At 33.5% G+C, this 27,217-nt stretch overlaps 1 long non-coding RNA gene across 12 annotated transcripts in view; it reads left to right on the forward strand.

Moving 5' to 3' along the window:
- LOC140611659 (uncharacterized) overlaps positions 1–27,217 on the forward strand; it is a 355,437-nt gene that overhangs the window by 179,183 nt on the left and 149,037 nt on the right. For 3 of the 12 annotated variants that reach the window (XR_012012760.1, XR_012012755.1, XR_012012756.1), the window contains 3 exons: positions 8,461–8,629; positions 11,341–11,467; positions 12,622–12,752. The exons of 8 other annotated variants lie outside the window; for them this stretch is intronic. This is a non-coding gene — a long non-coding RNA (uncharacterized lncRNA). The remainder of the gene's footprint in view (positions 1–8,460; positions 8,630–11,340; positions 11,468–12,621; positions 12,753–27,217) is intronic. One more of the 12 variants, XR_012012761.1, reaches the window with a different exon arrangement.

Genomic DNA, 27,217 nt, shown 5'->3' on the forward strand with positions numbered 1-27,217 from the left:
ACCAGCAGCAATGGGGGAGCCATAAGATGCAAATCAGCAGCCAGTGACAGGCACGAAGCAAGGAATGATTGTGAAACTTGTCCAAGCACACAGGGCTGCTGCAGTAGTGACTGGAGTGACATCAGTATCCAATGGCTCAAAGTGGTGTGTCTGAGAAACCCACTTCCAATCTCGCTGATGGAGATCATACTCTAAGAGTTGAGAAATCTCAATTATCTCACATGTTTCTTGGATGATGAGCAACAGAAATTATAAGAGTGAAACCCCTACACCGCAAGGAAAGAATATTATGCTTGGACATTCATAACTGGCAATAAAAAAGTGCCTTCCATAATACAGGTATTCTGAAAAGAGCAGAGAATATTATCTGAATCTCTGTTGAAGACCATAGTGTTATGGAAAAACGTATCAAAATTAAATTATAAAACATTTATAATTTACCTTTCACCTGTGTTCATTTTTTTAAGATTTTTTTATTTATTTGAGAGAGAGTTATGGGAAAAAGCATCAAAATTAAATTATAAAACATTTATAATTTACCCTTCCCCTGTGTACTAAAAAAAGTGGGAACTAAGGAAGATACAATTGTTTCCTGGGCAACAGTGACAATATAGGCTATCTTACTCAATTCATGGTTTTTCTGTTGGTAACTAAACAAAAAGAAAAATCTAAAAAAGAGAGGGGATGAATATATTTGTCTGTGATACTGTTTGTTCTTCCTTTTCTTTTTTTGTAGAAAGGAGGGCACTAAAATCAAAGTTTAAAAAGTGAACTCAGACATATCTTAATGCTTAATTTTCTTTCAGTTAACAATATAGTGAGAAAATACAAATTGCCTAAGAATCTAGGAAATATATCATGAGCTCTCAACTTATGGTTAGCAACTGCAAAATCTGCAAAGATGTTTGTTATATATAGATAGAATTATTACATGAGGATGTTTATTATATATAGATACATAGAGTTATTACATGAGGATGTTATTAACTATAAAATAACTAATCTGATCCCTTTAGTGATCAGATATTTCATTATTTCTTTGCACACAAATGGTTGCTTCTTTTTTATGTGTACAAGAGTTTGCTTTCCAAATTACTGACACCAGAATTTTTGTCTTAAACTGTACTGAACTTTCTTTGGCAACAAATTATGTCATTTTATTTTCTTATCAGAATCCACAAGTGTTACTTTGTATTTGTCCATATGACACTTATGAAATTTGTGAGTAATTTTAAAATATAGTTCTGGAAACAGATTGTCTAACTCCTATATGTTAAAATACTAAATAGTAAAGGTTAGTTAATTAAATATCAATATTAAAGGTAGAAACATAAAGCAATAATATGAATTTAATGAGATGATCTATAATGTTGATGAGGGGATAGAGGACTAACTGAGGACAAAGCACATTGACAAGTCCTTGAAACAGTTGGAAAGACCTTCCTCTACAGACTCAGCTGCCATGTTCATACTTTGCTAAGGGCAGAAGGCAATCTTAGCCCAACCCCCAAGAGCCTCTAAGTCTACTTTAACATATAAAAATTCCTTTAGAAATTTCATTTATCTCTAAATCCCCAAGATACGTATTGGCAATCATCCCCCATGCATATGACCCACCAATATACACCTGAAGGGTCTCATGACTCAGGTTTTATTAGACGGTAATACATGACCTTTTCCCAACAATAGCCAGCCCCCTCAAGGTCCTGAAAACCTTGCTTCCAAAATTCCTTAGTGAGGACACTATCCCCAGACCACTCCCAACTCCCAGGTATGTAATCAGTCACCTCTCACAGGCCCAGGGCAGCAGCTCTTCCTGCCCATGGGTCCCGTCCCTGGGCTTTAATAAAATCATCATTTTGCACCAAAGAAGTCTCAAGAATTCTTTCTTGATCATCGGCTCCGGACCTCATGTATATTCCAAAACTTCATCAATGGTACTAAAATGGAAGTCCTCTGAGTTTTACATCTACCAGTAATTTATATTGTTGATTATTCTTAGTAAATGTGATCTACAGGTTTGATTAATTTTTTTCAGAAAATTTTAAGAACTGCATTAAGTTATTTGATTTATTATATGCCCTTATTTACTCTATATAACTCTTTAGAGCAGTTATTAACATTTTAGAGTGAAAAAATCTGAGGCTCAAAAAGCTTCGGTAACATTTACAAAGTATTTAGTTAATAAATAATGGGCTAGGATCTTCCAATTCCAAATGCATCATCAATTTTTCTAACTAAGATTATTAACTGTGCTTATGTGGCAGCATTCAATGGAACAAACAAAATTCTTCTTGAGATTATATGTTTTTAGCAAGAGAAATGAATAAATCCAGAAAAACAACAATCCTAACAAAAGCCCAGTCTCTGGTCTCAAAAGGAGAGCTACCTGGATTGGGTGGATTAAAGAAGCCATGCTGGATGAGACAGCATGTAGATTCAAAGGAGCTAAGAATTGCTATACCAGTAGAAAAGGAGAGGGGTGGGTGGAGGATTAAAAACCACACAAAGAACAATACACATCCCAGGGATGGAAGAGGAAGTGCACACTTATCTTCAGAAAGGAGAGAGCAAGATTTTTCGAGTACAGAAGTGACCTATGAGATTTGCACTTCACCAAGACTGAGGAATGGAGGAAGGACTGTCGATAGTTCAGAGGAGACTTATGATGCAAAACACTCCCATGGTAGGGGTGGTATAAAAGTAGACTAAAATGTATATGCCTCTGGGTCTAAGATTAAAACCTCATTAAATTAACTGTAATTTAAAAACCCACATATTATATTGTTTTGCATTCATTTATTTATAGCATCTAATCCTTATAATATCCCAGGGAGTGGGAACTTTTAATAGACTTTCCCTCCTGGGAAAACTGAGGCACAGGGAGTTTAAGTAATTTGTCCCAGTCTGCAGTAAATGAGGGAGACAGAAATTCTACCTCTGGCTCCATAGCCTGCTCTCGGTGCTATGCTTCTCTGCTTCTCTAGAGGGCTGGTTGCTTGGAGGTCACTGTATCACACTCAGCAAGTCCCACAATTTCTTTGTACATGGGTTGTATTGAAAGTAAAAGCGGATATGGCCGTAATTATTTCCCTGGCCATACCATTTATTAAGTTTGGAGTGATATATTACAATCAAAATTAGATTTTACTAATAAAGAGAAGGCATATTAATGTACTGCTTTATTTGGTCATTTAAAACCCATCTGGAGGGCACCTGGGTAGCTCAGTGGTTGAGCGTCTGCCTTCAGCTCAGGTCATGATCTCAGGGACCTGGGATGGAATCCCACATCTGGCTCCCAGCAGGGAGCCTGCTTCTCCCTCTGCCTGTGTTTCTGCCTCACTCTCTGCAGAATAAATAAAATCTTTAAAATAAATAAAATAAAAAATAAAATAAAACCCATCTGGAACACTGACTACTATAGATTCATCACACTCAAGCTCTACTCAGTCTTGGAAGCTATTCTTTCCCTCCTTTCTACCAAATATCACTCTGTTTAAATGAGTCTTTAGGAACACGCATCTGAAACACTCAATTGTAGGCCTCCTTTAGCATAATAACTTTACATAGGCAAGTTCTGATTTATGAACTTAATTGTAATCCCCTTAAAACCCTTAAAATTGAATTTTGCTATTGAGATCTTTAAATAGGTATCTAATACATATTTGTCAATAGAGAAATTCTAAACAAATTATTTTATTAATAGTCTAATTCACCGTATAGAGGAGGGAACTATCTGGAGCATCACTAGTCACTTAATGAAATCCTTTCTGTTGGGCAGCTCGGGTGGCTCAATGGTTTAGCGCCTGCCTTCAGCCCAGGGCCTGATCCTAGAGACCCAGGATCGAATCCCACATCAGGTTCCCTGTATGGAGCCTGCTTCTCCGTCTGCCTGTGTCTGTGCTTCTCTGTGTGTGTGTGTGTCTCTCATGAATAAATAAGTAATAAATAAATAAATAAATAAATAAATAAATAAATAAATAATCCTTTCTGTTGATGATACGCTAGTAGTTGATAAATGCTCCTGGAAGCTATTATCCTAAAGGTATCTGTGATTACCCAACTATCTCTTATAAATATATATATGTATCTACACTATGCATCTATGTCTAGGAAGAAAGTAAATAAAGGAAGTCAATAATAAATAATAAATTTTAAAAGGAGCCAATAATTCCTGCTCAGATCACAGTCTCACACAGGTGAACACACTCACACACACATGTGCATGTGCACACATGTGATATTTTAAGTAGAGAATAAATTATTTATAGTACTAGGTAATAAAGCTTTCATAATTTCTTTATGTAGAACTCAGCTCAGTTTGAATTAACACAGCCTAACACCTAAAAGAAAAAAATGTGCATTTTTTTTTTTTAAAGAATCTTAAAATCCAGAGACTAGAGATAAAGAGTCTGGAGTGTGATATTTGGTCTTGTGTCTGTCATCAGAGAGAACTAAAGTGATGAGAAATCCTTTAGAGCAACAGGAATGAAAGATTTTCCCCATCCCTCCTTGACACAGAGCAGGGGCATCAGCAGTTTCTGCCCAAGTTAATGTTCTAGGACCAGAAACGTAGAGAACTCTCCACGTAATCGTTAGTCCCTGCAACATTCAGAGTTATCTTAAGTTCCAAGCACACTACACAGGTTCATTCACATGCAAAACATGCCTACAATGTTTCTTACACAAATTATGGAATTGAGGAAATGCATTTCTTTAGAACAAATTAATAAAAATTAGACAAGCTATATACTTTTTTATGTTACTCCACATATTATGAAAATGTTGGTATATTATTTTTTTCCCCATCATGAAGTTATGTACCGTAAATAATAGACTCATTAGAATGAAGAATCTTTCACTCATTCTATAGAGAATATTTTCCAGTCATCTTACTCGTCAGGTATCTGATTAAAACTAGCAAGAGTATAATCAGCGAGAATCTTGAATCGATTATATGTGGCAACTTTGCTATGGTCTCCCAGTGTGTGCATAAAACCATTTAATATTGCTAACATTTGAAGTCTTTGGAAAAGCCAGATGCTTTTAAAAGTAGAAAAAGAAAAGAATTGCCTCTACTATTCTTCCTAGTAGTCTGTGGATAATCAAATTCATATAACTTAAGCATGGGCCATTTTTCTGACAACTTAATTAAATTATTATGAGATAAATAGTAATATAAACAAATGTAACTCTAAGACTCATTTCCAATAAGACACATAGATATGCTTGACTTTCATTAAAACGTATTTCTTGATTAAAAAGAATTCCGGGAGTTTACCAAGGCATGATATATATTTCATAAGACTCATTAGGGCTAAATATGTTTTATCAATTTCAGATAACTTAAAACTTGAGAAATTTCATCTTGAACCACACACGTCTCAATGAAGTTTGAGATTCTGGGAACATTGACTGATAAATTATTTTAAAGTTCTATTAATTACTTTAAGATCCAGGGACTTAAAGGTAATCATCTGAGAAATCAGAAGCACTTACCTAGTATTTTAAAATTCTTTCTGATACTAAGAAAAAGACATAAATATGTTAACCTATCATTTGAAAAAAAATACTAAATTATGATACTGCTTCTAATTTTTTCTTTCCTGAGTCAACTCAATTCAATACAACAAATATTTGTTTAGCATATTAACATATTTATAACACAAGGAGTTTTGCTTCAAGGAGGAGTTCATAAAACCCTTGAGGTGATAAGCATACGTGTGAGTCAGATATTACAAGATTGTGTACAATATCACATTGTCGATCTTAAGCTGACATGCAGCTGCACCTACACACAGACAGATACACACCAAACACACACATACACACATCAACACTAACAAATATCTGCACGTATTTAACTCCAGAAATAGTCTTATGTCATTTATTCTGCAAGTTATTTTAAGCCACGCTACTGCCAAGACCACAGATTATATATATATAATATATATATTATATATATAATATTCAGTTATTTTTATCTTTTTCAAACTCAAAACTGCTGTATTCAGTTATTTTTATCTTTTTCAAACTCAAAACTGCTGGAATATGGTATAATATTAATATATCAATAACTGCATGATGCATAAATAATATTATGTTTTCTCACCATACTCATTTAACTCAGGATCCCATGGTTTTGAGTGTCTCAAATGTTTCCATCTGTCACAGCATGTTTTTGCAGTGACTCTAATGGAAGACAACTCAGGAATGAGTTCTCTCTCTTTGTTTAAACTAATTCATAAAATAGTGGTAGTTTCACATTTTTTAAAAAAGGATGTTGCCTGCGAGAAGTGAAAGTGTGCAAGTTAAAATCCGAACTTAGAAACTGTGAATATCTATAAAATTATCATAATGGCACATGGAAAATCTGTACCCTCATTTGGCAAATATTTTATGAACAGAAAAAAAATTTAATTAGTGACTCTGGGTGATCGATAGATTTGGTCATACTCCTTTTATCAAATACTATGGACAGAAGATCTTTAGGCAAATACTTCATTTTTATACGGAAATAATACACTCTGTTTCTGGATAGTTCTGAATTTTGTATCCCTAAGTAGTCAATTAGTTATGCTTGTTGTCTTGGCAGGATTTTTGATAGCAACCCCTTTCATTCTGAAAAGTGTCCTGGTTTGTATGATAAATTATACAGTGACCTTACAGACATATAATGCATGAATAGTAATGTATGATTATTGCTCCAGTATAGACATGGGGAGGATAACAGCAAGCCCAGGGAAGGGACTCTTTAGAAGATTTTAGCAGTCATGAAAAATTTCTGATAGTTGCTGTTACCTTGAAGTTTCTTAAATCAAAAGGATTTTGAGAGCAGAGGAAATAAGTAAGAAGTCATTTAGGCACTAAGTGAGAAAAAGCACATGTGTTCAAATGACCACTTGGCAAGAAATAGGAATACACATTGGGAGCAGGGAAAAATGAAGCTTGAAATTTCATGAGGCCAGATAATAAAGTGTGCTTATCTAAGCAATATATACTGCATTCTGGAAGTTACAAGCAGCCACTGGAAGATTTTTTTTTCCCCCCACTGGAAGATTTTAATCAGGATTGCAGTGTAGACGGTATGACCTATCCATCCCATTCCCCAAGCCTCTCTTACGTCTCTCCACCTGGCAGTAATAAACCCTAAGCCCCAGCAACACCATCACTGTCACCTAGGCCACTGCAGCAGCCCCTCAACTGGCACTTTTCTCTCTATTCCTGCTCTACAGAGCAGCCTGAGTCCTGACTGTAATGCGCGGAGTAGTCATCTACCCCCCGCAAAAAAAAAACATTCTAATAGGTTACTATTACAGTTCAAAGAAAGTGTCAGCTCTTAATTGTCCCTATATGACCCTCTTGTTAACCTCTCCAACTTCATCTCCCTCTCCTCCCTCACCTCTTTCATTTTCCTCATAGCACCTAGTAGTATAGGATTACCTCATTTTTAAAGTGTGTTTAGTAATTTCTTTGCACAAAGAAATGGTAGCCCTAATGTGTAAAATGTTGGAATGTAATACAAAGCCCCCAAACAGAAGATGTTGGCTCCACTATTTAAGTTTCATGATATGATCACCACATTAATGATGAAGAAGATTGTTAATTATAAAGACTTTCTGTATTTTCTTTAGCATTTATAAATTTCTGTAAATGTGGATGTATAATGTGTTTCACAATAAGTCAAATATAAGATTCTTATGTGCATTGACTTTTATTTATTTCTGTTAGTATTTCTTGTCCTACCATTGTGATATGTGTGTGTTTTTATTTGTTTGAGAGAGACCAAAGACCAAATTTGAAATTTTTTTTGTAATGAAAACTGTATATGTATATACTTAAGTATATAATTTTTAATAATTTCAAGCATGCAAGTAAAAAAAACACTAAATTATTCCATATTTAAATATGCAATACTGTGTATTTTTATAAAAATGAATATTCATTTTTTCCATTTATATATTTTTAATGGATATAAACATAAAATATTATTCCAGAATTTATTGCTTAGGGATGATAATCTATGTATCAATTCACAGTTTATAAAAAATAGGAATTTATATTAAAAAATCATAAACTATGTTTGTCTTTTATCCAGTAATTCTCGTTCTAATAATTCATTTTTAAGTCATTGAAAATGTACAAAGTACTTCACTCAACGATATATGTTTAAGTGTAATTTTAATTTTTATTAAGTGATGGAAGAAGACAAAGTGTCTAAATTTCTCAAAATAGCAGAAAGTTTATATGTATTATGACACACCTAATAACTAAATATTGCATGTATGTAATACAAGGACTTAGGAAGTTTTTTAATGAAATGGAAACATTTATGGAATATATACATGTATATAAGTGCATATGTTTATGTTTTATTTTTTTATTTTTTTTTATTTTTTTTATTTTTTTATGTTTATGTTTTAATATGTATTTATGTATATCCATATTATGTCTATCTAGAGAGAAAGAGAAATGAAACCAGAAAATAAATCTACCACGATGCCTATAATAAGTATGTTTTAACCTCTCTGGAACATAGATGCCTTTCATATTCAATGGATTTTATAATCACTGACAGCGAGTTGGAGTCATGACATAGATGTGTGAAAATCTCCCTTAGCACCTTCTGGTAAGATCACAAAACTGTCAGCATCAAAGCTGCTAAAATTTCATGAAGTATGACTTTATGATTAGATCAAGGATGATTTTTTTTTTCCTTTCATACATTTACCCAGGTTTTTTAAAACAATTTGTGTGATTTTTATAAAGAGAAAAAAATATTAATAAACCCTACAAAAATAGAACACAATCACATAGAGCGCATAAACAAAACAGTAAGTTAAATTTTGAAAATAAAAAAAAGGAAGAGGAATTATACTAAAATACTACCTTCAAAAAAAAAATAAAATAAAATACTACCTTCAGTGTTTTTGAGAAAATTAATTATAGAACATAAATAAGATTTTAAGTGAAAATACCAATAAACTTGGTGTCAGGTGCAAGTCTTGAGTAATGACCCTGGTCACGCTACCACTATTCTCTTTATTCATATTTTCTTCTGTGAAATATAGATACAGTCACAAAACTAGGTTTAAGGAAATTTGTAAATTCAATCTCAGATGTGAAAGGGATGTGAAAGTATTTCAAAATCCTGATTTTATAGATACCCAGGGTATTTCTTTTGCCTTTTATAACATTTGTGGTCATTACATAAAAAACATATTGTGGACAAATTATCTAAATATTTGGAAATGTTATAGACACCTTTTTGAAAAGGATTCCTAGCAACCATTAGTGCCAGGAGGTCCTCACCTCAGGAAAGGTCAGGTTTCTTTGCAGATTTTTGTGGGACAACTTAAGTAACAAAAAATTCACCCACTGTAAATGTACAATTACATGATCTTTACTTATGCAACCATCACCACATTCTTTCATGTGTCTTAAATGTTTTAGAACATTCCTTCACTCCCAAAATTTCCTGTTGTCCTTGTGCAGATAACTTCTACTCATTCCCTATGACCTGTGGACCATAGATCTGCTTTCTCTCTCTCTAAATGTGCCTTTCCTGGACATTCCTTATATAGAAAAAATCATACAATATGTGGCTTCTTTTACTAGATACTATTTTTTAAATCTTTTATTTATTTATTCATGAGAGACACACAGAGAGAGGCAGAGACACAGGCAAAGGGAGAAGCAGGCTCTACGCAGGGAACCCGAGGTGGGACTCCATCCCAGGACCCAGGATCACACCCTGAGCCGAAGGCAGAGGCTCAACCACTGAGCCAGCCAGGTGTCCCTACTAGATAATATTTTGAGGTTCATACATGTTGCAGCATGTATCAGTAATTTGTTCCTTTTTACTGCTGAGTAGCATTTCATTATATGCATATATGCAATATTTTTAACCATTTACCAGTTAATAGATACTTGATTCTTTTCAGGTTTGGGGTATTGGGAATAATGTTGCTGTGAACATTTATATGCATGTCTTCATTTAAACTTCTATTTTATTTTAGGTCGATTTCTATAAGTAGAATTACTGTGATGTATATAGTAAGTTGATGTCAAAATATTTTTGAGAACCTGAGAAACTGTTTTTTAGAGTAGCTACACTATTTTGTGTTCCCACCCACAATGCTTGAGAGTCTCAGTTTCTGCACACGTATGACAACACTTGATATTTTCTGTCTTACTTTACTTTAACCTTTCTAGTGGGTATGTCATGGTATCTTATGGCGATTTGATGCACATTTCTCTAATGACTAATAACACTGAACATCTCTTAATGTACTTCTTAGTTATTTATACATCTTTAGTAAAATGTCTACTCAAATTAAAGGCTTATTTTAATTGTGTGATATGCCTATTACTGAGTTACAGAAGTTTTTTGTATATTCTGAATATAAGTCCTCTATCAGATAAATGCTTTGCAAGTATTTTCTATCAGTCTTTGGTTTGCGTTTCTCTTACTTAACAGTGTCTTGAGGATAAATTGCTTATATTGATGGAGCCCCAATTATTAACGTTTTCTTTTATAGATAATTGTTCTTATGGTGATTCTTAAAAAAAATTATTGCTTCACCCAAAGCCATGAAGCCCTTTTTCTTTTACTGTGTTCCTTTCTAGAAGTTTTAGAGTTTTGGGTGTCTATATTTAAGTCTATGGTTAATTTTTATTTAATTTTTGTATATGATGTGAGGAAATGCTCTGATATTATGATTATGATTATGACTATTTGCATGTGGGTATCCAATTTCTGAGGACACTTTTACTGAAAACCAATTGGTCATTAAAGGTATGGTTTATTTTACAACTCTCAATCCTATTGCATTAACCTATTTGGCTAATCTTGCATCAATACAACACTATGGTGATTACTACAGTTTTAATGTTAAGTCTTAAAATCGGGTAGTACAAATCCCCAACTTTGTTGTCTTCCAAAAAATTTCAGGATATTTTGGTCCTTGCATTTTCATTTAAATTTTAGCAAAACTTTGAGAGAATGCATACAACTACACACTGAAAAATGAGCATCAGTTGCTTTCACTTGTTTTCATGAGGTCGTGAGTGTACTTGTTTTGCTTCTAGTTTCTCTCAGGACTAGCTGTAATCTGACTTCGTATCTGTCACTTCAGTGAACCTACTCTTCTAAGACAATTTGCTTCACAGTAAATAATTTTTATGATGTTTAATAACTATTCATATTTTTTATCCTTAATCAAAATGTACATATATAAGTCTCTACTCTTTACAGGAATTAAATATCTTCTTCTGTTTATGGACCCTACTCTGACACAAATTTTCTTAATCCTGAGAAAGATATTTCCTTCTTTCTAGATTCCCATTTCTCTTTAACTCTCTTCTGACCAAAAAAGTGGTTGAAAACAGTTCTTTTATGCTTCTTTTGGCTTCACTGAAGAGTTTTGCTGAATGTGCATTTTAGCCAAATGGCAAACAGCTGAAGGTAAGAGCAAGCTGAAGCCAAGGCTTACTCTGTCATAGCTATGGACTCCTGTGATTATATTTTAAAACTACTGATATGATATTATTATTTAAAAATCTTATCAAAGTAATTTTAAGATTTGATATTATAGTGCAACAATAAAAAGAAGATAATTGATTGGGATTGTCAGCTGCTAGATAATTCCTGTCGACATTGTATTGCATACTTTCAATGCTAAATAGAGTTGAATTCTTAAAATATTTATTTATTTTTTATTTATTTATTTGAGAGTGAGAGAAAGGGAGGGGAAGGGTGGAGACAGAGCGGGAGGGAGAGGGAAACTCAAGGCGACTCTGACCTGAGCATGGAGCTGGATGCAGGGCTTGATCTCAGGACTCTGAGATCACAACCTTGATGTCACCACCTAAGCCAAAACCAACAGCTGGATGCTTAACCAACTGAGGCACCCAGGTGCCCCTAGAGTTGACTTTTAATCAAAATTGATGAAGAAGTAAGATTTGGAGGCTAGCTTTGTCAAGGTAGGGTACTGCTCATGAATTGCCAACAAATTAAGAAATTTTCATCTTCTTTAATGCTATGTAATAAGGTAAAGAGTTCTCAGCCTATGTAAAATCCCTGCAAAAGATTCGTTTGGTAATGATATTGCAATATTTCCTAAAACTATGTAATAAACCAAAGTTTCACTCATTATTTGAATTAGATATTTCCTAAGTATCTTAAGAAGCAGATTTAAGAGAATGCCTTAAAATATTTTATTGTATTATATTGTCAGTATTGTATGTTATAAAATAAAACACAAAATGGCTTAAAATAATTTTATACGTAGTTGCTACCTTATTCAACTGGGTACACAACATGTTTTTAAAGCTAGGATCAAGAAAAGTGCTAATTGAAGGACGCCTGAGTGTCAGTGGTTTGTCTGCCTTTGGCTCAGGTCATGATCCCAGGGTCCTGGGATCGAGTTCCGCATCGGGCTCACCGCAGGGAGCCTGCTTCCTCCTCTGCCTATGCCTCTGTGACTCTCCTGAATAAATAAATAAAATCTTAGAAAAAATAAATGTGCTAATTGAACAATGTATTTGGCTTTGAGATACTGTCACCTTATGGAATTTCCAGCTCTATCTCAGATATTAATTCTTACATGTCAATTTCAGCATACTTTGAAGAAACTTAAAAAAAAACAAACTGATTTTTCACTGGAGCCTCCAAAAAGACCACAATCTGGACAAGACCTTAACCTTAGCCTAGTAAGACCTGTCAAAATTCTGATCTGCAGAATTGTAAGGTAATAATCTGTGTTGTTTTAAGCCACTAAGTTTGTGGTAATTTGTTCCACATCAATGGGAAAATAAAACAGATTTGGGTACCTAGATGACTTCTAACATAATGAAGCTACTGTAACAGACATAAACATGTGGAAGTGGGTTTGGAAGAGGGTAATGGGAAAAGGCAGGAAGAATAATGAGGAGTATGATAGGATAAGCCTAGATTGCCTTGCATACAACATTAGTAAAAATATGAATGTTAACTCTGCTGGTAAGGGCACATAAATACTATTGTGTATTTACCTAACGGGTTAGCCTAATTTCTTTTTTTTTTTCAAAACTTTATATATAAATTCAATTCTAAATAAGCTAATAAGATTAAATTCAGTGTAGTTTGTGAACATATATAAAAATAAATATTTTAAAGCAATTTATGTCTGTTAGATTTTCTAATTCATCACATTGTATTGTTAAAATATATTTGGTTGTATTCAATGTAGATGATTGGAGGCTTTAATTGAAACACATGTTGAGATTTTTCTACTTGTTAGTTATAATTTTAGTTAACTAGAAATTTTTGTAATTAAGGGCAGCCCAGGTGGCTCAGAGGTTTAGCGCCGCTTTCAGCCAAGGGCGTGATCCTGGAGACCCAGGATCGAGTCCCACGTTGGGCTCCCTGCATGGAGCCTGCTTCTCCCTCGGCCTGTGTCTGTCTCTCTCTCTCTGTCGCTCATGAATAAATAAATAAAATATTAAAAAAATTTGTAATTGAATAAAATGTTTTATGTAAACATAATGTGTTTACTAATTCTAAAATAACCTTAATGTTTATGATTCTAATGATATTAGTAAACTAAGAATCTTCATTTCCCTTTGCACTTAGCATTCTCTAAATTTTGTCATCAAGCAAGTAAACAAAAATTAAATAACATTGGAACCATAAAGAACTAGACATCCTTTTAATAATCAAACCACTATAATGAATAAAAGTAGCCTTTCTCAGTGAATAATAAGTAATGTACCATTATGGGTATATAAAACAATTTAAGAGGTTCTTTTATTGAAAATAGTAAGATGAAATTTGTATTTTCAGTGTGGTAATCTTTGCATTAATGATTTTAAATCTGTGATAGGTAATACTGCTGTCATTTCAGCATGAGTCAGGAAGTGGCACCAAACTACATGTGTAGTTATTGTTTTTTTCTCTACTTTGCATCTGTCATAAAATTTAAAAATTCCAGTTTATGTATCGAAGATGAAATAGCATGTGTAAAGTACTTGTGCTGAGTACCAAATTATGATGGCTGCCTAAAGGAAGAACATGGTTATCTCAAGAAAGAAAAGAAAAAAATTGTGAGTTTGTAGTTGAGTTAGATGTTTTTTTTTTTGTTTTTTTTTTTTTTTTTTTTTTTTTTTTATGGAAAGAACTTTACTTAAAAAATAAAATAAAAATGGGGGCGCCTGAGTGGCATATAGGTTGTGTCAGACCCTTGGTTTCAGCTCAGGTAGTCATCTCAGGGTCATGAAATCAAGTGGTGTGTTAGACTTGAGCTCAGTGCAGAGTTGGCTTGGATTTCTCCTCTCCTTTGCCCCTCCACCATCTCTCTTACTCTCTTAGATAAATAAATAAAACATAAATAAATAAATAAATAAATAAATAAATAAATAAATGAATGATTTTGGTGATTGACCGAGTCTAAAGATAATTTTTTGATAAAATGAACCAGTGTGATTGACACTAAAAGAAAAATAAATGACAGTATTTATTACCAATAAGAAATTGTGAGCTTTTGAGTAAAAATTAGAATTTAAAAATCTTGTATCTTGTGTGAGCTTGGCAATTTCAAATATTTAAAAACTTTGGGGATGCAATGGGTAGTGATATTAATAAATATGAATTTTTCATATTTCATACTGTGCAAAAATTTGGAAAATGTGTAGAACTCAATGAAACTATATTTTCAAAATAAGTGATGTATGATGTTACAAAACGATGTATGGGTACATGATTCACTCAAAGTGCAATATATACCAATGGATTATAATGCAAAAGAGTACCAAAATTTATTGGTATGGTTTCAGCTCCCATATTGCTATCAACTTTTAGGAAACTATCACTAGTTAAATTTTGATGAAAATACAAGAAAAATATCCACGATTACTTAAAAAGGTCATTACTAACTTTTCCAACTACATGTCAATAATTGATAAGATTTCCTCCATATACATCAAACAAAACAATATATTGGATACAGAATCAGATACGAAAATCCACCTGGCTTCTATTAAAACAGAGTAAAAGAGATATGCAAAAATATAAAACAACACTCCCCTTCTCACTACTTTGTTTTAGAAAATATAATTATTTTTAATAAAACTTTCTTATACAATGACGATTATTCATGGTAGTTATATTTATTATTGTTATTCTTATTATAATAAATGAGTACCTTAAACAATTCTGCTTTAATATTAAAATGGGAGATAATGATAGTTATGACCTACATAAACAAAAGGTTTTGTGGGTCTTCAGTAAGTTACCAGAATGTAAAGGTGTTCTGATACCAGAAAGTTTGGTAACTGTTCAGTTAGATGGATGGTAGGAAGTCACATCCTGCAATATATCCCATACCTAGTTAAGTTCACATATATAATGTTTAAATTAAATCTCATAAGCCATTCCAAATTTTTGCTGCCTTTAGGTAATGTTCATTTTCTGTTCCTTCCCTTTAAAACTGGGTATTTTTTACTTCGAATTTTGTTAATATTTCTATTTTGTCATTAAGATTACTGTTTTAGGAGTTAATAAGTGATTCATAGTATCCAAAAAAGAAATGTTTTATATATTTTTGATTTAGTTTTCCTGAACTTAGGCAGTGCTATAGCAGCACTACATCATCTACTAAGATGGTAAACAGAACGGTGAGGAAGTTTATTATACCCTGGAGGTGCGTTGCCAACAATGAGCAGGTGATGATAGAGGACAACAGAGAGCATAAAATATTTAGTAGTGCCACTTGTTTTGCCCATTTGGGAAATCAGTATTTTAACAATTGTATTTTACAATACCCAGGATTATGAGTCTACTGTGTTAAGAAAATAAGAGTTTATAGAAGTGGAGACTGAAAATACCAAGTGTATAAAACTTCTTAAAGTATACAGTCAATGCCACTAGCAGAAGCTAAACTGGCAATGATGCTCCTGCTTTTCACCTCATACACATTGCATTTTCCTTATAATATTTGATATCCTTCCGACAACATATTATCAAGTAATGTGGTTCTGTGTTATTTAGGCTGTTTTTAAAAATCTAGGCTGAAAGACAAGTATTTATATTTTACCAAGGGTATTTTTTTTCAGATCATTTCACTTTTTTGTGTCACAAATTCTTATCTTTAATATAATTATTATTTTTAGGATGCTTTATGTATATAAAATTATATAAAATATATTCTTTGTAAGTTAAATCTAACAGGAATTTACTTGATTACTATAATAATTTGCAAACACACATATGTAATGAGTGTATTCTCTGTAGTATATATGAATTGAATAATAATTTATGTCGATATATCTTTTTCATTTTTGAAAAGCACAGTTCACCATTTGTACTATTTACTCTTGTTTTTATAAATACTTTATTTTTTTTAAGATTTTATTTATTTATTTGACAGAGATAGAGACTACAAGCAAGGGAATCAGCAGGCAGAGGAAGAGATAGAGTAGGCTTCCTAGCAGAGAGTTCAATGCAGGGCTCCATGCCAGGACCCTGGGATAATGACCTGAGCCAGAAGGCAGACACTTAACTGACTCAGCCACCCAGACATGCCTATAAATACATTAAATGCCATTTTTAAACAATAGACTTAAATCTTAAAATATTTTAATAATGAAATAAGAAAAATGAAAGAAGTCATAAGAAAAAAATACAACAATTTGGATCAGTTGACCTATATACAAGTTTGAACTTCATGGGTCTACTTAAACGCAGATTTTAAAAAAAAAATATAGTATACTACATAGTATAGTACTATAAATGTATTTTCTCATCATTATTATTTTCTTAATAACATTTTCTTTCCTCTAGCTTATTTTGTTGTAAGAATAACAGTATATAATATATATAACATGGGAAATAGGTGTTAATTGACTGTTTATATTACTGGGAAGGCTTGCAGTCAATAGTAAATTTATACCTGAATTTTTTACAATACCTGGGTGGCAGGGGGATGGTATCAGTGACTCTAATCCCTGTGTTGTTCAAGGGTCAACCGTTATTTATAATCTTAGGGGTAATAATGTTGTCATCTAATTTTTTTAAGCTAGAAAAGTGAAATAAATAATGAAGAGCCAAAGAATAAACTGACTTATTTGATATAGGCTGTGCTAAATAGATTTCAATTTTATCTAGCCAATATTGCATAATTCATTACTCATCTTTTTATATTGTGGATTATAAATACCCATCAAAATTTCCCCTTACTATATACTTCTCTGAGTCCTGATAAATGTATAGTCATGTAACTGCCACCACAACCAAAATATAGAACAGATTAATTCCACTCACTTCCACCCAGATTCTTCCCTAACCCTAGTGTTGAACACTTCACCACTCTCAGCTCCTCGAAACAACTCATCTGTTTCCAGCCCGTACAGTTTTGCCTTGTCCAGAATGTCATACACAGGGCATCATAAAATAAAATCTGATCACATGCTCAGATCTTGTAGTCTTTAGTGTTTGTTCTCGTTCACTTAACATAGTGCATTTGAGATTTATCTAGGTGGCTGTGTATACCAAGAGTAATTTATTTTCATTACTGAATAGCATTCAGTTTTGTGGAGGTACTTCAATTTATTCATCTGCTCACCAGTTAAAGGAAACTTGGGTTAGATCCAATTGGGGGCAGCTGCAAATAACAATGCTGTAAACATTTCTGCATAAGATTTTTCCATGAACAAAAGTATTCATTTTGCTTTGCTAAACACTTCTGAGTGAGAGTGGTTAGTAATTTTATGTTAAACCTTATGACATCTTCAAAATACGTTCCAAAGTAGTGATACCATTATACATTTCCCTCAGCATTGTATGGGAGTTCCAAGTGCTATGCATCCTTCCTAATGTACAATTATAAGCTTTATTTTTCTACTATCACTTTAGCCATTCAAATATTTGTGTAATATATCCTATTGTCATTTTTTTGTGTGTTGCTCTGCTATGAAATGATATTGAGCATCTTGTGGTTTTTCCTAACCAGACAGCTTCTTAGTTAAGTGTGTATTCAATTTATTTACCAATTTTTTTAAAGATTTTATTTATTTATTCATGAGAGACAGACGAGAGAGAGAGAGAGAGAGAGAGGCAGAGAGAGAAGCAGGCTCCATGCAGGGAGCCCAATGTGGGACTCAATCCTGGGTCTCCAAAATCAGGCCCTGGGCTGAAGGCAGCGCTAAACCACTGAGCTACCTGGGCTGCCCCTTATTTACCAAGTTTTTTTTTTATAAATTTATTTTTTATTGGTGTTCAATTTACCAACATACAGAATAACACCCAGTGCTCATCCCATCAAGTGCCCCCCCCCCCCCAGTACCCATCACCCTTAATTGGATTTTGTTTTCTAATTCTTAAGTCTTGAAAGTTCTTTATATATGGTCATTCTGTGGCTTGGTTTTTCATATTTTTATGTTTTATTTTATTTATGTATTTATTCATGAGAGACACAGAGAGAGGCAGAGACATAGGCAGAGGGAGAAGCAGGCTCTACATCAGGAGCCCAATGTGGAAGTCCATCCCAGGACTCTGGGATCACACCCTGAGCGGAAGGCAGATGTTCAACCTGTTGAGTCACCCAGGCATCCCAGCTTTTCATATTTTTAATGGCATTTATCACAGAACATTTAAATCTAATGAAATCCAACCTTTATTCTCTTTTGGATATAGTACTAATGGTGTTGGTTCTAATAAATCTTTCCTAAGCAATAATTTTAAAAATTCCTCCTACATTTTCTTCTAAACTACTTATACTTGCAGCCTTTATGTCTATGCCTTAATCCATTTTCAGTTATTTTTTTTTGCAAAAAATATTTAGAAGAAAATGCTTGTGATTTGGGTATGACCAAGATTTCTTACATGTAATACCAAAAACATGGTCCATAAAAGCAAAATTGATAAATTTGACTTCATACATTTAAAGCATACTGGTTTTTGATAAACACTTTACTTTTTTTATTTTGTTTTAATTTTTATTTATTTATGATAGTCACAGAGAGAGAGAGAGAGGCAGAGACACAGGCAGAGGGAGAAGCAGGCTCCATGCACCGGGAGCCCGACGTGGGATTCGATCCTGGGTCTCCAGGATCGCGCCCTGGGCCAAAGGCAGGTGCTAAACCGCTGCGCCACCCAGGAGTCCCTGATAAACACTTTAAAAAGAAAAATCAAACAACCCTGATTTGGAGAAAATATTTGTATATTATATATCTCAAAACTTATCAAAATATACAATTTTAATATATGAAGTCTATTGTTTGACAAACCTCAATAAATGTGTTTAAAAACAGAATATAAACAATAAATCCACACTTACCATGCTATTTGTTGTCCACTTTTACATAACTCTTATTACAACAGGGTAGAATTCCTATTGAAAGTAAGTCAGGGCAGCCTGGGGTGCTCCGTGGTTTAGCGTTTGCCTTTGGCCCAGGGCTTGATCCTGGAGTCCTGGGATCGAGTCCCACATCGGGCTCCCTGCATGGAGCCTGCTTCTCCCTCTGCCTGTGTCTCTGCCTCTCTCTCTCTCTCTGTCTCTCATGAATAAATAAAATCTTTAAAAAGGTAAATAAAAAAGTAAGTCAGATAGAATGTGCTCTTTTTTAATAACCTCTAGTGATTTCCCATATTATTCAAAATCCTTCAATGGCCTAAATTTCCTACATCATTGGTTCTTAATGTACTGACCCCCCAGAGAAATTTGTAGGGATATTTTTGTGTTACCAATGATTGTGAAAATCAACTGGCCCTAGTACAATACTACACATTCTACAATGTTTAAGGAAGTCCCACAAAATTACTTTGGTCATACTCCCTACAATATTTGGATTTTCTGCTAGGCATTCATTAAGATAAAAAATCTTGAACCTAAAACTCAACTCTATTCTTGAATAAGCACTAAGTTTCTTCAAATGGTTTTAACATAAAATAAATGCTCTAGAAATGCAAATCTCATAAAAATATAAGAAGGATTTTGTTTTGCTGAGAATTTTTCCAGGTTTTCTAACCATTTTAAAAGGTTACATCACAGAAAATAACCCTAGACATCTGAAGTATTTCAGTCATCATCAGTGCAAAATACCTGGATCAGCTCTGTATTTATAGCTGTCACATTCACACTTGTTCTACAGAGGGGTGCATATATCTGATACTAACATCACATCTCTCTTAAGTGTGGGCTTGCACAGTGACTTCCCTCCAAAAAGTGCAGTATACAAGTGGAGAAAAAATAGTAACTTTACAGTGGAGTAACACGAGAAGCACTACTAGGTCATCCAGATAATGAAGGTTAATATCAACAGTAACAGGTGATATTGATAGCATGTATCTTTGATATGGAGTAACTGAGAATGGCATTTTATGTCTATGATTTTCCTCCCTGAAAATGAGTGGGAAATATCAGAGAGGGAGACAGAAATGAGAGACTCCTAACTCTGGGAAATGAACAACGGGTGGTGGGCAGGAGGTTGGGGTGAGTGCGTGATGGGAACTGAGAGGGGCATTTGTCGGGATGAGCACTGGGTGTTACACTATATGTTGGCAAATTGAACTCCAATTAAAAAATACACAAAACAAAACAAAACAATTTTTCCTCCCCCAAATCCATAAGCCTAACATTGAGGGAAAACAACAACAACAACAACAAAAAAAGCTAAACAAACAAAAAACTAGGGAATCCACATTGAAGGACAGCCTATAAAATACCTTATCAGGGATCCCTGGGTGGCGCAGCGGTTTGGCGCCTGCCTTTAGCCCAGGGCGCGATCCTGGAGACCCGGGATCGAATCCCACGTCGGGCTCCTGGTGCATGGAGCCTGCTTCTCCCTCTGCCTGTGTCTCTGCCTCTCTCTCTCTCTCTCTCTCTGTGACTATCATAAATAAATAAAAATTTAAAAAAATAAAAATAAAATACCTTATCAGTATTCCTTAAAACTATCAAGCTCATCAAAAAGTCTAGCAAAATGTCATAGTCTATAAGAACCTACAGAGACATAATGACAGCAGAGAAAATAATTATTGAATGTTGAGTGGGATCACAGAACAATAAAGAGGATTATATATATTACTGAGATGAGTTTTTGAAGTTATTAAAAGTTTATTTGCTTATTTTATCCTCAAGGTTTGATCGAAATATGTCATTTTATTCTTTATATCGTAGTTCAAAATACTTATGTTTTTGCAATTATTACTTACACAATTCACCCTTGATGCTGACTTTCTTCTGTAACAGTCACATTATAGAAAGAATACTACTTCTCCTGTGATATGAACATGTCAGAGCTGAAAGATTTAAAATAAACCAAGCAGTTACATATTTCAAACATACCAAAGCAAAAACAGTGCAGGAGAAACTTGGGGCATCATTTATTATTTTATTTTATTTTATTTTATTTTATTTTATTTTATTTTATTTTATTTTATATTTTATTTTATTTTATTTATTTTATTTTATTTTTTATTTTTTTATTCTATTTTAGATCATTCTGAAGTTAAAATTAAAATCCTTCACTGTTAAAATTTATACATTGGTTTGTTGCTGTTTTCAGCAAAAGCATAGAGAAATTTGGTGTACAAGGATAAGTAATTTGAAAAATAGTTTCAATGTTACATACGTAAAATAATCTTATACTTCTCTGTAGGATAATTGAGTGGAAGTTATCACCCAGGCATGCATGCCAGCACATTAACACATATAAACATATGCAATTTTGGACACTCATTATGCATTAATCTGAATAATAGTCTGATGCTGACTACAAGGTTATAAGAGTTTGTTTGCTTGTTTTTTGGACATCCCCAAATGCTAGGATTTGGGGCATTTATAATCTGTGGAACCACAAGCCTGAATCTACAGTCTACTTTGATTTCCATTGTGGAGAGCAAGTGAATCAGGTTTTCTGATATGTATGTTAATAATGGCACTTAAACATAGAGGAGTTTATGGTTATAATGTTCAGGAGGTAATCCCACAAAAGGGAGAGGGAAATAATAAATTACCAATATAAAAAGTGAGTGGTGCAGGACATCTCTACAGATCCAGAGACATTAAAATCACAATAGGGAGGGAGGCCTGGGTGGCTTAGTTGTAGAGCATCTGCCTGTGGCTCAGGTCGTGCTCCCGCGGTCCTGGGATCCAGTCTCCCATCCTTCTCCCTCTGCCTAGGTCTCTGCCTCTCTCTGTGTGTTTCTCATGAATAAACAAAAAGATCTTTAAAAAATGACCATAGGGAATATTATGAACAACTCTATACATGTCAATTCAACCATTTAGGTCAAATGAAAGGGTTTCTTAGAAACCGAAACTGCCAAAACTCACCCAAAATGAAACAGAAACTCTGAACTGTACAATAATTATTAAACATGTTAAATTCATCATTAAAAATGTTATGAGATACAAATCTCTAGAATGAGAGGGTATCACTGGAGGACTCTAAAAACATTTAAAAAAGGAAGCCACTAATTCTATCTACTATCTTCCACAGATTTGAGCTTTTTTTGAAGAATACAGATATAAAGCTTCTCAACAAAGTATTATAAGCAAACCCAATCCATTAGCATGAAAATTAATAATATTCTACAACCTTTAACAATATACAAATGGTTCAAAATTCTCATATACAATCAACATTATTGCTAGAACTAAGAAGAAAAAATATAAAAATATAAAATCTATCAACTTTGATGCAGAAAAAAAAAACATTTATCTGTATTAAACATACATTTATGGCAAGATGTCTCCACAAAATAGATGTAAAAAAATTTTTTAACCTGAGAACAGATGTTTGCAGAAAACCTACAGCTAACATTACACTTAATGGTGAAAGGTTAAGTTATTTTATCCTAAGTTTGGGAAAAAGGCATTAATGTCCTTATATTCAACACCATAGATGAAGTCCTACATAGCATAAAAGGGAAGAAAATGAAATAAAACTTATCCATATAAGGAAAGAAGAAAAAACACTGCTCTTATTTGTAGACAATAAGATTGTATATTGAGAAAATATTAAGGAAGTAAAAAATCATTTTTTAGAACTAATAAGTGAGTTGAACATCATCTCGGGAAGATCTACATAAGTGAAGCAATCATATACCGTGTTTGTGGACTGCAATATTCCACATAGTCAAGATGTTAATTCTTCTCAAAGTGTCCAGTAGATTTAGTGAAATTTTAATCCAAATTCTAAAAGGTTTTGTAGACTTTAAGAAGCTAGTACTAAAATCTACATTAAAAGGCAAGCGAAATAGTTAAAAACAATTTTGAGAAAGAGAAATAAAATCACAATACCCAACTTTAAGTGTTACTATAATGTTACAGTAATTAAGATAAAAAATTTTTGGAAAAAAACACACACACACACACACACACAGATCATGGAACAGAAAAGAGAGTCGTGAAATAGACCCATACAAATATAGCCATTTGGTTTTACAAAGATGCAAGCCAATTCAACAGAAAATGATAATATTTAAATAATATTAGCAATGAAAAGGGGTAAAGTATTGATACTTGCAACAACAGATGAATCTGAAATTCATTCTGCTGAGTGAAAGGAATCACTCTCAATATGTTACATACTATATGATTCTATTTTTATGACATTCTCGGTAATTATTGTGATGGAGAACAGTCTAGCGGTTGGCATGGGTCAGGATGAGAAGAAGGTTTAACTACAAAAAAGGGATGCATAGAAGCGGCCTGGGCACTGATGCACCTGGTTTGTATCCCCACTTGGTAGCAGTCACGTGAACGTATACATGTGTTAAGTTCACAGGCCTGTACCTCCCCCAAAAATTCAACTTTATGCTAATTTTAAAAAGCAAAATTCTAAAATGAGAACATGGTTTCAACGAAAGAAGTGCATAGGGCTAAAATACATAATTACCAATAAGAAAAAAAAATAATAAAAATAAAAATAATTACCAATAAGGATATTATTTTTACTATAGTCATTTTTACAGTACATTTCTGTTATAGTAGTAATAGTAAACTCAATAGAGTTTATAAAGCCTATAATAACACAACTCAGTTTATCCTTGTTTGCATTTCCAACTGTGCACTGGCAAGCAGCTCAATCTCTTCTCTTACTTGGGGTCATGACAATATACTTTCCTTGGGTACCATTCACATTTGTCCAGGGTTAAAAAAAAAAAAAAAAAAAAAAAAAAACACAACTCTGCAGAAGACTGATCAGCTAATCACCCAGATGAAGCTTCTGTATTTTCCTGTGCTACATGTGAGGTTGCTTTCTGTCTCTGCAGTGGTAAAAGTCAAACTCTATAGCATTACTACCAATTTAGTCCTAAGGAGAGCACATATGTCTCTGCAATAATTTTTTTTCTAATTTACATTTGTTATACAGCTTTTTCCTTCGGCCATGTTGAGGGGAGCGTTTGGTGTGGTTTTCTATTCTCTAATTTGCTTTTGTTCCTTCAGGATCCCTTAATTCTCCACCTTCTTCTTTCTTTCCAGTCACTTCTACATGTCTATACATTATTGTTCCTTTTCTTTTCTTTTTGAGATTTTGTTTATTTACTCATGAGAGACACAGAGAGAGAGGCAGAGACACAGGCAGGGAGCCCGATGCGGGACTTGATCCCAGGACCCTGGGGTCATGCCCTGAGCCCAAGGCAGATGCTCAACCGCTGAGCCACCCAGGCGTCCCTATTGTTCCTTTTCTGTTTACTACCTAATCTCCCAGGAGCTACTGATATTTATGACTTCCAACTTAGTTATTATCGTTGTTCAAATGGTTTCCCTTTATCTCCTGCTGAGACCCACCAGGTCTCAGAAAAACTTATTTTTGTTTTTTGTTTTTTTTTTTTTTTGTTTTTTTTTAGTAGCAAAAGGAACTTTTCTTTCTGGGATGATTTTGTCTAAGTCCCATCTCCCTTGAGCCCTTGCATCCCCACTTCTTTTTTCATGCACTCACTTCAGATTCCATGCATTCTCAACTCAGAGCTCTGATATAAGCCATTGCTGGAATATCATGTTTATTTATCCTTTTAGATATAAATTGAGGATTATAGTAATCTATCTCCTGATATGCTGAGGCATGGGCTATGGTTAGTTTTATTTTGTCCTCCTTGTTGATCAGTATGATTTTATGGCTAATATGCAGAGAAACTCAGATTTAGCAAATTTTAGAATGACCTAGAAGGCAAAGACATAACTTTTTTTATTGGAGCAGCATTCTTGTTCATTTTTAAAAATTTAAAAAATATAAAAATGAAAAGTAAAACCAACTTTAGAGATAAATGTTGTGAATATTTTGATGCTTATCTAGTATTTCATGACAAAATGTACAGATGTAAATTATACATATATAAATTTATTTTTCATAACGTATTCTGTCACACAACTTTTGAGTATTTTTTCTTTTTTTTTAAAGATTCTTATTTATTTGTTCATGAGAGACAGACAGAGGGAGAGACACAGGCAGAGGGAGAAGCAGGCTCCCTCCAGGGAGCCTGACATGGGACTCGATTCCGGGACCCCAGGATCATGCCCTGACACTGAGCCACCCAGGCATCCGAGGAATTTTTTCTTAATGCCATATATTTAGAATATTCCTATGTTGTTGTAACATTTTTCAGCATGCTTTTCCGTATTATTTTATCAAATGTATCATACAGATGTTACTTATCATAGATCTCTACACATCAATATGCTTATGCACATTATCTAAAAGTAGTTTTAATGTTATTATAAAACAAACACAGAATACCAAAATATATAAAGATTTATTCTCAAGTTCCAAAGGTAATCAATACTGCTTTTCTTAGTGGCCAAAGTAGCTATATTTATTATTAAGAGATGGTTACAAAAAAAAAAAAAAAAAAAGAGAGAGATATGGTTACCTATCTTGTTGGTCATTACTACTTATGATGGTGTATGTGGAATGCTTTATTCTACAAAAGATACCTTTGGAAAAACTAAGGAAAAGTCCATAAAATTGTAGCAATTACCACTGCTGTAGAATTTTAAGAATGGATAAATTCTGCTGAGTTGCTGGGTTCATTATACCATCTGTTCAATCTATTTGTCAAACAATCTGTTTTAATAGATTACTAAATGTGTCTCCAAAAAGCATATCCTACCCTCAATAAGACACAGAAGATTTCTTAGTGCATAAACAATTTTGTTACTATTTCATTAATGTAAACCCAGAATACGGCAATTAGCTCAGGCCTGATAAAATTAATATTCTTAATATCTTTAAGTAGATAGCCAATAATGTATTTACTTCTTTGTTTCTTTTCACCGTGTGAAGACTCATTTTCCGTTATATTACATCTGCTGTGAATATTCTATTTTTCGCACGAAGCAGTTCTATCTAAGTCACAGTTCTGCTTTCCAAATCTCATTGGAGAGGATGTTTTGAGAAAAAGCTCTGACACTGGTACACTGAAATATGGGACATAGAGTTAAATCGTGTTCCTTTTCCCACTTGAATCTGCGCCTAACAAAGATCCTGGGCTGCGTGTGTCTCTCTCAACAATCTTGAGCACACAATGAATTTTTACAAAAGGGTATAATACATTTTAATTCAAAATATTGAGTTACTTTATTAGGCATTGTATTATTTTTCTATGGCTGCCGTAACAAATTAACATAAACTTCCTGACTTAAAAAAATAGAAATTTATTTTATCACAGTTTTGGAGGATAAAAGTCTGAAATTAATTTGCCAGCAGGGCTGTGGTTCCTCCAAAGTTTCTATGGATATGTCCTTCCATCTTCCAGATTCTGGTGGCTCTGGGGATTTCTTAGTTTGTGGCTACATAAAACCAGTTTCTGACTCTGTCACATAAATGGAATAAATCTCTCTTGATAATTATGTACAATTTCTGTTGGATGACATTTGCGGATATATTTTATTGAGAATTTTGCATCTAAGCTCATGAGACATACCCGTCTCTACTTTTCCTTTCATGGAATGACTTTGGTTTTTGTACTAGGATAATGCTGGCATCACAGAATCAGAAAGTGTGGCCTCTGCTTTTATTTTCTGAAATGGGACTTAGGGAATTAGTATCATTTCTTCCTTAAATGTTTGATAAAATTCAGCGGTGGCTCCATTTGGGCCTGATATTTGCTTTTTTTTTTTAGAAAGTTGTTAGCTATTGATTCAATTACTTTAAAAATATAGTCCTATTCACAGTTTCCATTTATCCTTGCATGAATTCTGGCAGTTTCTGTCTTTCAAAGAACTGGTCCTTT

This window comes from Canis lupus, chromosome 20 (genome assembly GCF_048164855.1).
Source record: "Canis lupus baileyi chromosome 20, mCanLup2.hap1, whole genome shotgun sequence".
NCBI lineage: Eukaryota > Metazoa > Chordata > Mammalia > Carnivora > Canidae > Canis > Canis lupus.